This window comes from Ambystoma mexicanum, chromosome 14 (genome assembly GCF_040938575.1).
Source record: "Ambystoma mexicanum isolate Mex_15411 chromosome 14, UKY_AmexF1_1, whole genome shotgun sequence".
NCBI lineage: Eukaryota > Metazoa > Chordata > Amphibia > Caudata > Ambystomatidae > Ambystoma > Ambystoma mexicanum.
The window spans coordinates 125817578-125830062 of NC_090940.1; positions in this window are offsets into that span (position 1 = coordinate 125817578).

The following is a 12485-nucleotide window of genomic DNA, read 5'->3' on the forward strand; positions in this document are numbered from 1 at the left end:
GTTTTCTGTCCCCTCCACGGCATACATTTTACTTGACCCATTATTCAAATTTGCAATGGGCATAACTATGTCCGCCACCAAGCCTCTGTTAAACGTTTTCAGTTCCAGGTATTTGGGGGCATTCCATTCCTCAATGACCTTTTGAGCCACGTTAGAAACCTATCACTACTTTTGGGGTGATAAAGATTGGAGAATGGACTCACCCCGGATGTAGGGAAAATATAGTTAAAAATAGTCTTAGTCGACTCTGGAGCACTATGCAAATTTGCAAACAATCACCAGAAACACAGAGCATTACCTGCAACAAAGCGCAATAACAGGTATCTCAAAACTGGTCAGCTAATTTTCCTTTCTATTATTGACAGCTTATTTACTGTTTTCTCCAGCTTCTCTGACTCCTCAGTAGGTCAGCCAGATTCATTTTAAGGTATAGGTTTGAATTCTTTACATACTCTATTCTGCCAGCTACTCTTGTCAGAGGTTAGTTGAGGCATTTTTATAGTCATGATTACCTTGTCCTTGGCCAAACACACAATGACCGCAGACAGGTAAGGGTTCAGGCATATCTAAATATCGGCCTGAGTAGACTGTTTGATCATGAAGTTTAAGTTGATTGGAAGGTGGCCATCTCAAATTCCGGCTCTTATTTAAGACCTCCACTCTATTATATTGATGACGATGCTGCCTGGTGAAGTAAGAATGATCATTTCTGAAGTAGTGGATGACAGTATCTGTCTGGGCGGTGTACTGCTGTAAATTCTCTTCTTTTATGCTAATCACTAAATCCAATTGGGAAATAGTCAATTGTACTACTACTCCTGCCATTATAAAACGTATATTTTCCCCAATCCGTAGAAAATAGAAAAAACAAATACAAAAAAAACGAAGAAGAAATGACCGAATTTTTCAGACCGAAATTCGTAGGTATTTTTGTATATGTATAGTAAATAATAGGTGGGGGATGGGGTAAGGGTATAAGTTAGGGTAGAGGCGGTAAGGGTGTGTGCAGGGGATCTCCTCGCATATTATTTTTTAAAAAGTAGGAAAAAAAAAAGGTAATTTTCGTTTTCGGTCAAAATAATTACATAATTTCTCCAATCGTTTCAAAATGTTCACGGATACCTATATTTCCCTGGTATGTCCGATGCCAACAGCGCTATACTAGTTTGAAAAACTGTTTCTAACAGGTATGTTGGCAATGTTAGTCACTTAGCATCCACACATCGGTCATGCATAACAGTGAGGGCACCAAACGCTTGAAATTCCTCATATATTTGGCCACTAGCCCCCATACCTGGGCACATTTTCCATTACAAATCATCAACATGAATCACCAAGTGTGTTCCTGCCTTAAATCGACAAACCTTCTCTAATATAGCTTTATCAAATTGTTCACATTCACGTAAGTGGGAATGTTTTCCCTGTCTGAACATGACATTAGAGAAATGTATGACATGAAGCCTGTGCCCCGCCCTTGTCTATTAGCCGAACAGATTGGACTCAATTACCGTATGTTGTCAGACTAGTTATAGTCATGTCCAATATGCTGGCAAACCAAATTATAACCTCTCAGAACATTGTCCTGTGATATTTTAGATTGCTAAAAAGAACATTGTAATCTACCCATCAACACAGTGTTCTAATGGATCCCTCATTATCTGCAATAAAGTTTTATAAAACTGTAGAATACCTCCTCCCAGCTCCGATCAGCCATCTGAACATATTACTGTTCAAACATGAAATGTTTTAAACGATTCCCTTTATCTCCTCAAGAAGAATCCATTATGAAGTGCTTCATAAATCCTTAAACAATAATAAAAGAATACTACTAATAACAACTATTATTTTGAATAACAATAACCATTAACATTATTACTATTATCCAATTCGCATTATTATTATTATAAAATAATAATTATATGACATCTGAGGTGAAGCAGCCATGGCTCTGAGACATAGCGGGTCATGTCCATCGTTGTCCTCTGAGGGGGTAAGCACCCCAAAACAATTACCGGTAAAATTCTAGAAAAAGGGTCTCCTTTATTGTGCTGATCAGTGAGGGCAGTTGATCAATTAGCAGCTGGTGCACCATCTGGTGTTCTAATCCTTGTTTCACTTGTCCTAGAGTAATTTGTAAATCTGCTGTTCAGAATTGCAATGAGTACTCCTTAATAAAGGATGCAAACCTTGCTCTTGTGATGGTGGGACAAAACAAAGGTAATAAAGTGATATCTAAGTCTTTCATCTAGTCCACCTTGCTACATTTAAAAAGAAATGTTCACTATCAGACAGTGGTGCCTCATCCATAATTGGTCATCGGCTAGTAGTGGCTGATTAATTGAGTAAACATTTTCCATGAATGTGCGCAGGTTACTGAACATAGCGAGGGAGTCCCAACCTATCAAGAAGGATTCACGGGTATTCTCCTCCAAGAGCATTCTTAAAATAACGGATTAGATTGGTGTATTTTACAGCACACTTTCTGTGAATATTTGGGTAAAAAGTCACACAATTTTCACTTGATTCTGTAGAGTAAAACAAAATATTTCAAAAGATGCCAGGTCACCAATAGTGCACAGGAGCATGTTCCAAAACATTTTCCCACAATATATTCCAGTATTCTGCCAATGAAAATAAACATTTCATGCTGGCTGTTCCTAAACATATCCATGCTGGCTGCACCAACATATACCAGTATAAATCCTATTGTACTGCAACAAAACATTTCCATACTTGCTTCACCAATGTAGGTCAGTGTGCCCATGTAGGTACATTCATCATGTTGGCATTGCCCATATTGCCAGTAGAAATGCTATTCCCACTGTTAGAACACAATCCATACTGGATGTACCAATGTAGTCCAGTATCCCCACATACAGAAACTCATTATATTGGCTTTCCCCATAATTTCAGAAAACATGTCCATGCTACCTGCACTAATGTACCCCCTCAAACCTTCATATAAGAACACTCATCATGTTGGATTTGCCCATAACGGCAGTAAAATGCTGTACCACTGTGATAACACATGCCCGTACTGGCTGCACCAATGTAGGGTGTACACTATCATACTTATTAACCTGCACACCCAAGCAACCTTCACACGTCTCTCTCATGTAACCATGCACCTATACAACTTACATGCTGCTCTCTCATTCAGGCACCTACCTCTACAACATACACTGATTGCATGTTCATTCACGCCTGCACTCATTTAGACAAACACTTACACAAACACCCTCATTGCATGCACGTGTACATATGTACATACAGGTACATATACAAAGTGTTTTCTTGTTACTTGCTCCAGCTCCAGACTCCAGAGACCACCCCACATGCTGACAGGATAGCCTTCTGGCCCCATGCACCCTGCAAATTGGAACATGGAAGTAGGGAGAGGGGTCCATTAAACACCTCTCGCTTCCTGGTTTCTGAGATGCATGGTGGAGCCCCATAGGGCTCAATGGGAATGGGGAGGGAGGTAATAACGGGCACATTACAAATGGCTGGTTAGTAGCTCCCTATTCCCCTCGCGGGACCCGGAAAGGACGTCTGGTTTTACCAGACGTCTGTTCCGGGTCCCGCAAAGGGAACCTCGTAATAGGCGCTCCCGTAATGAAGGGTGCCGGTACGGGACCGGCACCCGTAATTACGGGAGCGCCAGGGTCATAACGAGGCCCCCTGTGCCATGTATGGTCCACTGGGCATTCATAGCTCTGCTAAACTACGGTAAAAGGGAAAACACCTTTTTCTACTATAAAAAGCCGGACCAATAGCAAGTCTTCAGCTCCTTGCAGCAACAGAGCGAGCGAGCTCACAGTGTTTTCACTGAGCTAGTTTACTTTGCTTGGCTACTCCGTAATGGAGGCGACTCAGCCTGCTGTCACCCATTGTGGATGAGCCACCACAGTGCCGACCAATACGAAACGAATGCGCTGGCATTACATAAGAACCTTCACATACTTCCCATATTACAAACTTCAAATGTTATTAGAATTCTATCCCAGCCCTAATAATGAGGTTAATCTGCTTAAACACATGCCCTAAAAATATAATGCGTTTTCAACATATATTTATTCACAAGTCATTCACGGTCGCTGGCCATGTAATTTTGGCCCAATTTTGCCATCAGAAGGTCTTCAAATCAGTGACATTTGCATGGATTGCCCATGTCAGCTACCATTGCATGCTGTGAATAACTAAGCCATTCTAGCACAGAGGTGTTCTTCTGCAGCCTCTTCTTTGTAGCTCTGCTTGTATGTTTAGGATCATTGCCTTGCTTCATGACTCACATTCTGCTTTGTTTCAGCTCTGGGATTAAAGGCCCGACATTCTCCAGTAGAATCGCCTGATACAAAAATGAATGTATGCTTTCACTGCCAGGTTTCCCAGTTCTATGCATGACACCTCGAGCTAGTCCTGGATTTTGCTTCCTATTGCATGCTGAAACGTGTAGCTTTGTTTTTCCCATTGCGAGGATCGGCCTACAAGTCCCAGCATGCAGTGCGAAAAAAAAGAAACAGGACTGGTTAAAAGATTCCACATGGAACAGGGAAGGAAGCCTGACAGCTATGTTTATGGTATAAGAGATAGCAAACTATGCTCCAGAGTTGGGGGCAAGGTTCTTTTGTACTAACGCACTGCTTGGTTCACATTTGCTGAAATCATTTGTGTCATCACAAAGCACTGTGTCTTGCTCTCTGTTCCTCTTTTCTTTTTCACAATAGGACCCTGAGATACATTTGGCCCCATTACACGTCCGGCGGTAACCCTTACTGGTGCCTGGCTTGCCGGGAAAATCGGGGGATTACAACCCCGGCGTTCTGGAAAGTCAGGCGCCACTAAATTGTAATTCCCCATTGGGAATGGGGGAACACAGGAGCACCGGCACCGTTAATAACGATGCTTCAGTTACGGTTTGCTTACCGTGGCTGCTGTGTCCGCCAGGGTCTGCCCTTACGGGGACAGCGGCTCCAGCAGACTAACCCGTAGTGTGTAGGTCCGGAAACAATGTTGCTGGTAGGCTTACCGGCACTGTTGTTTCCGGACCATACCGGCACCATTGTTTCCAGACCGGCGCACTTGTAATGAGGCCAATTGTCTCTGAATGATTGCACAGATGTTTGGAAACACCTTAGATTAAAACATGAATGCAGCAGCAGTGGCAGAGGCAGGTTTTGGAGCCAGAAGGGGCGAGAGATCCTCTGGGGGGAGCTACGCTAAAAATGTTCAAATGAATTCCAGGTCAGTAACGGCTGGAGACTTTTTAATGTAAGATGCAATAATATTTCCCTTGAATGGAAAAGGTAACCCAAACCAATGTAGAGGGGTTTCGAGCTGTGAAGGGCAACTAATTAGAGATTTAAAAAAAATAGAATTGGTTACAATGGTGCATTTTACAGCACATTTTGTCTGAGAGACTGGGTACAAATCCATGAAATGCACAATTGTTTGTGGATGGTAACGCATGAAAGAATCCAATACATGGATAGCAGGAGCATTGTACATATGTTACACTGTCGCATAGGTTGCTGTTGGACTGAGAAATACATGGGCACTCATCAGTCATTTATTTTGGAGCAAAATTACCCTCTAGATTACTACTGGTTCATTTTCGCAAACCATAAAAGAGCTGGTTTGATTAGTACACTATTGTCTTATGTCACATCCACTAAACCCACACATACATATACATATACAAACAATTTTAAGGTCAAAAGAATATTGCAAGTTTGGTCTAAACAATGAAAAATATTAATTACACCTTGTATATGATACTCCAAATATTAGAAAATAAAAACATATCCAATGGAGTATATGTGAAATGGAACGTATCAATGTGAAATCATGAAGCATGTTTAAGTTAAGAAGCACACACAATAGGCACCAAGTACGCCTAATAGTGTGAACCACGAGAAGACCAGCATGTTAAACATATATAAAATTGTTATACACATTACAATCCAGCAATCAAGTGTATGCCATGAAATACATTTTCTGGGTACTAGATATAATATATAGGTATATTTACCCCAGAAATTAGAAGGATGTGACATGTGAAAAATGTTCAGATTGTATTAACACTAACCATTTTAATGCATTATTATGTATCAATTTGTGATTGGTTCCATAAGGAAACATTACACAATACAAACACACTAGTATAACATTAATCACATATTAAAAATTCAAATACAAAAGACGCAAGTACAATTCATAGCAAATACAATTAATTCATGGAGACCAGAGGTCCATAAAACAAACACACCTTTAGAACATTTCATGATCGTTCATTAAAACAATTATGCAAATAAATACGAAGGGATGCATCCCAAAAAATGTAATAAAGGACCCAATAACAAAATCCATCTCAATCCCCTGCTATACTCAAAAAATTCTCAGACATCAATTTAATATTGCCCAGATATTCCAGGGTTTCTTTCAAAAAACGATTAAAGCTACCAAGCGTATAGTGAGGTTACACTCATCAGAATTGTCCACAGAAGCTCAGAACAAACTGCCGGGGTACGAGCGACAAAGCAAGAAAATTGAAACAGTCGCCTAGAAGTAAGGAAATCACATTCCATCAGCAAATAGTATAACATTTCATTTTCCCCCGCTTTACAAAGTCTACACAAATAATCTATGAAACCTAAACTTGGACTTATCACCTCCAATGCCGGGTAACAATTAAATCGATATTTCAACAACCCAACCCTGAATGATCTTCATTGTGACTTACAAATATAAAGGAGTGGTTGACCCGTTGGATTAAAAAACTCTGCCCATAATGCTACATTTTCATACAGCGATAAGATATGTAAATGTTGCAGTGCCTCACATCTATCCAGGCCCGGTAAACTTTTCACAATATGTAATGTGAATCCACCAGGCAATCCGTTTTTTTCAAATGTTGTTCATGTTCCCCCATCAATAGATGTAAGGCTTCACTCGTTCTTACTCTGGTAGCTTCTCGTAGTATCGTTAAAATGGTGTGCGGCCCTGCCATTAAATTATTTTTGCCACTTATAATAAAACCAGCAAGATGACAACCCTAATTCAAGTCTGATAGACTCAATTGGAATATGCAGAGGCAAACCAAGCACTTTACACCATACTTTCACTTCAGTTACATTGAACCATCTCTTCATTGACTTAGACAGCAATTTACAACCATATAAAAAGGCCAGAGGAATCTTCACATTATAAAATTCCAACAAGGGTGTTAACTAATAAAAACATAACTTTCGTTGTTCTATCAACATTTGCCTGAAAACATGAAGAATAGGCTGCCACCCATTTTTGCCTATGTTGTGAGCACAGGAGGACGCTGCCTAAAACCACCATTGGGCTACACACACAGTAGCCTGAAACCATTGGGAATGGCAATGCTGATTGCCACAAGCAACCCAGAACTGTGGGGAATTAATTTTCTTAATGTCAAAATGGATGCAGTACCGGTGCTCACCACTATCAGAAAGCCGGCATTTTAAAACCACCAGACTTTTGTGTAAAACTGAACAAATGAACCAAAACCAGGCCAAGGAAAGACTTACTAAGAGGTGGATACAATGTAAAACAATATTCTGAAATGACTTGAAGGAAGTCATTATTTAATGTATATATAAAAAATAGCTGCATGCAAGTTGGATTTGAATGTAGAAAACTGGGAACTAAAGTGACATTTAGCTGAATTCTGCCTGACAACTACCCCCGACAGGAGTTGAACTGGCTCAACAACTCTTCCCAGGCCTGGCTGCATCCTGCTGGCCCCACCAAAAGGAGATCACATGGCCCTGATGATTGAAAAGGGGAGTGGTCCCTGGGGACTACAGGGAACTGAACAATGGGCCTTCTTTGGCTCAGGCAAATGTTATATTGGGGGGCCGTAAAGTGGCTTCCTCTTGGGAGAAACTGGGAGGGGCAGTGCCTGTGAGAGCCAGCTGAGCTTGGGGGAAGTGGATAAACCAGTTATTCCACCATGTGATGTGGGAAGCCACAACCCTGTTTGACCAGGGCATAATTTTAAAAAGATAGATAACTCATAGTGCGGACTGGTCAAAATTATATAAATAATATCATTATTCTTGGGATTTTTCCGTACACATTTTAAAAGGTGTTAGGACCCTGTGGGATGTTCTTGGGGATAGTAGCGGAAAAAAGGTTGTTACTCCAAATGTATGCGTGTTAAAAATCTGACGCTTTATCATCTGAAACCCATATCCCTGGTGCACATTTGTGTAAAATCTGGAAAGGTTTAGAGGTCGTTATCTGGATGAAAAGGGGAGAATTCTGTCATCAGTGGACACGACATCGTACAAAGACAGGGATCGGATGGTTTGGTGCTACAGAAAATATGTTAACTGGTGTCACGGAATGGCACTCTGTCAAGAGCGGCACAGGGTACCCAGGTAGGTTTTGGATGGCTGTGCTGAAGTAAGGTAGCAGATAAGCACACACAGCAGGAAGTTCAACAAGAAAGAAGAGTAGGAAACTGTAGCTGTGAGCCAAAAGGGGCAAAAGGTACAAACAAACTGGATTCCCTCTTGGGGTGTATGCTGAAATGGGAAAGAGTGTTCCACAAACCTTAGGAAACTCCAGCCTTCTGCACAGATTGCTATAACAGAGGTCCACGCTGTATGCTCATGGCTGGGAACAACAGCAGTGGGTGTCTGTAACACTGAAAACGCGACAAGGGAAGGGGCAGAGGTTGCCTGCCGGAAATCAACAGGCAAGCTCTGTACAAAGGGATTACATAAGACACATGAGAAGACAAGAACAGATATATCCAGCGAAAAGGAAGTCAATGAGCAATCTAGCTGAAGGAAATTAAGAAAAGGCAGTTAGACTGAAGTAGATAACCTAAGGTGGAGTACAGAGGACTCAAGGAAGAGAACAAGGGAGCAGCAGTCAGGAAAACAGAAGGGCTGCAAAGTAGGAAGCAGGTCTGCAGTCAAGAGTGGGACTAGGTGCAGGCAAACTGTAGTGGACTGCGGAGGACTGTAGTAGGCTGCAAGGCAGGGAGTCCAGAAGAACAGGACAGAGAGAGATCAGTAGTAGGCGACAGACAGAGAGCCCAAACGTATAGGGCCGCGAGGTAGGGAGCCCAGAGGAGCAGGGCTGTAGGCAGCTAAGTGTAAAACAGGCTGTAAGGCAAACGAGTGTAGCAAGCCACAAGGCAGGGAGCTCAGAGGACAAGGGCTGTAGGCAGCAGAGGGAGCAGGCTCCAAGGAAGGAGCCCAGAGGACAAGGGCTTGGAGACAGCAGAGGGTTGCAAGCTGCAAGGTAGGGAGCCCAGAGGACAAGGGCTGTAGGCAGCCGGAGTGAGGCAGGCTGCAGGGCAGGGAGCCCAGAGAACAAGGACTGTAGGCAGCCGGGGTGAGGCAGGCTGCAGGGCTTGGGAGCCCAGAGGGCAAGGACCGTAGGCAGCCGGAGTGAGGCAGGCTGCAGGGCAGGGAGCCCAGAGGACAAGGACTGTAGGCAGCCGGTGTGAGGGAGGCTGCAAGGCAAGGAGCCCGGAAAGGGCACTGGATCAAAACAGGATAATGCAGCAACAGGAACAGCATACAAAGTAAAGGGTCAAGGCAAACAGGAGCGGGGAGATCTCATCATGCAAGACACTGTGCTCCTGCAGGCAGCTGCTTATATACAGCCCTGCCCTGTTCTGAGGCAGGCTAATTGACAGCACGAGCAGCACACCTGAAGACAATCTGCCTCCTCCCTCTCTGGTCCTGAGCAGGTGGAAGCAGCACTGGCTGCTAGGGCTTCTGGGGATTGTGGTCCCAATAACGATGAATGAGAATAGCCAGGAATTGAGGACTGTAGCAAGGTGCATTGTGGTAAATGTAGTTAGTTGAATAAAATAAAGAACCAAAGTCGAGCAAATGGAAATTAAAGACCAAGGCGTGAATAGGAGTTGTTCAAAGAATATTAGGAGGATAAATGAGTACCAAGTAGTCCATGATGGTTGCCAATGCGTGTGCCAGCGGTGCGGGCATGACAACTGGACCCATAATATGAGAAAAATGGTACAAAGATAAATATGTATTTGGATCAGAAATAGATTGTGTGCAATTTGACAAGGGGAGGTTCCTCTGACCATAAAACCGACAGCATCACTCTGACACTCCATTTCTTCCCCCCAATCAAGGGAGAGAGGAAAGCTTGGCCAATGATATGTGAGAGGGGCAGGCTTAGCTAGGCCCAGGCACACACCCATTTTCAAAACACATAAAAAGGGTCACTGAAACCCAGGTAGGAAATTCACTTTCCACTTTCTTGCAGGACGCTTTGCCGGGAGACTCCAGACTTCAAATCCATCAACCTCCAGAGAGACCAGAGATCCAGAGAGACCAGAACTGTGCAGTGCTGAGAGCAGAACCAGAGACCAGACCGCTGTTCAGAACCACCCGCCGGAAGTCCCGTCCAACCTGACCAGACCTTGACGTCTTATTTCAAAAATATAGTGTGAGTACTCACTGTGCAAAACCAATTTCTTAGTTTAAAATAATCTAATCCAAACTATTTTAGCCTATTAGAACTGCCTCCTAGAATCGTGTCATTCTGTCATCTTTAAAACTGAAAACTGTCATCTGTCATTCTGAGCTTTAAAATTTCAAATCCGAAAAACTACTTTCACAAAATCGTCCGTTTTTCCGGAACCGTCTGTGCTAGGAACGAGATTTAACTTCCATCTTAAAGCTAAGATTCTAAGCTTTCCAACGAACCTAGAACCGACTTCCTACTCCTTATAGTGCCTCCGTAATTACGCTCGGCGCGCACGAGTAAATTTGCCGCGATTTGACATTTTGCACAATTTCAGCCACGTGTAAAAATCAGCAGCTTTTTGCTTTCCTTTGCTAAAATTCGTTTTAACCTGCTGGTTACACATAGAGCATTGCTAAAGTGAGCCTGAACTAATATAAACTAGATATCACCCACCCTGAACCTCTAGAGGGAATTAAAAGCATTTTTAGCACATTTCTCACTTCATTGTCATCACATTCAAAGCATTTTGGGCCTGTGTTTCAAACCTCTACCTGTTTTCCTCTAAGCTTGCTGGGGGGGAACTGCATTTCGTATTGCATTTTGTTGGGATTCTTGAAGACTGTGTGCTCTCCTTCCATTTCTTACATTGCATAGGGGGGGGGAGTGAATTGTCAAGGAAAAGTGATTACATTGTCTTTTGTTGAAGCCATATCAAGTTATTTTCTGTACTGCATTTCATTCATGATTGCGTTTCCTTGAACCATATAAAGCATTCTTTCCCACCTTATTCTTCTATTCCTATTCATAAGTTAACTCTTGCTGATTACTGCTCATATTCACAAGTGTAATATCCATTATCAATTTATTTATAGAAGGGTGATAGATATATATTGTTATATTTCTCAAATAAACCTTTTAAATTTGCAAAACAGACCTACTTCTTGGCTCAGTGGGGTCAGGGGGATTCTAAGAGGGGGGTGTTATACAAGGGTTGTCATCCAGAATACTGAACTGGACATACAAATACATCAATAAGGGTTTTCCTCAGCATCCCAGACTAGGCATTGACTTAGCTGTAGTGTTGATTGAATATCGCTTACACAAGTGAAGATGAACGGGTAATACTTTGCGTGGCAATTGACCAAACAAAACACTTGGATTTATTTGCAGTGTTATACCCAATGACATAAGATTTGGCAGGATTAACTAACAACCCATTTTCAGTCAGAGAAGAAATGGTCAAATTCAACCTTCTTTGCAAGCCTATGGGGGTGACATCCACGAGAAGGGTATCATCCACATAGCAAGCCAGCCAAGTTCAAGAGTCCCTAGCCTAGGAGGAAATAAGGAAGCCTTCTTAAAAATTACAGGAAGATCAGAAATATACAAATGAAGTAAAATGGGGGTAAAACCACAGCCCTGCCGCAAACCAATATTGTCAATAATATTATCTGAAAGAAGTCCCTCTGCATTTAACCTAACCTTTAGCATGTTTTGGGAGTGAAATAATGTCAACATAGAAAGCAATCCTTTCGGAATACCCCACTTGTTAAATTTGGCCCAGAATATCCCTCTATCCACTTTATCAAATGCAGATATCAAGCCCAGGCAGCTTTAAAAACAGTGAACTGTTTATTTTGCTTGGCACTAGGTTGTAAGAGCAACGTCAAAATCCTGTTCGTAGAGGTTCCCATGCCCTTCCTCAACCCATTCCGAATGATATTTAATTTTTGGGTCTCCTCCCCTCATTGGACCAAATCTTAAGCACAAAACCAGCTAATACTTTAGAGATTGAATCAAGTAGTGATATTGGCTTATAATTTCCAGGAGATGATCTCACGCCTTTTTTATATATAGGAACCACTATCGCCACAGCTCCGGAAGGAGGCAGAACCATCTTTGTCACCACCTTTTGAAAAGGGTGCCATTAAATCTTAGTCCAGGTTTTCAAATCATTTTTTAAAGCACGATTGGAAAGATCATGAGGGTCACTGGCT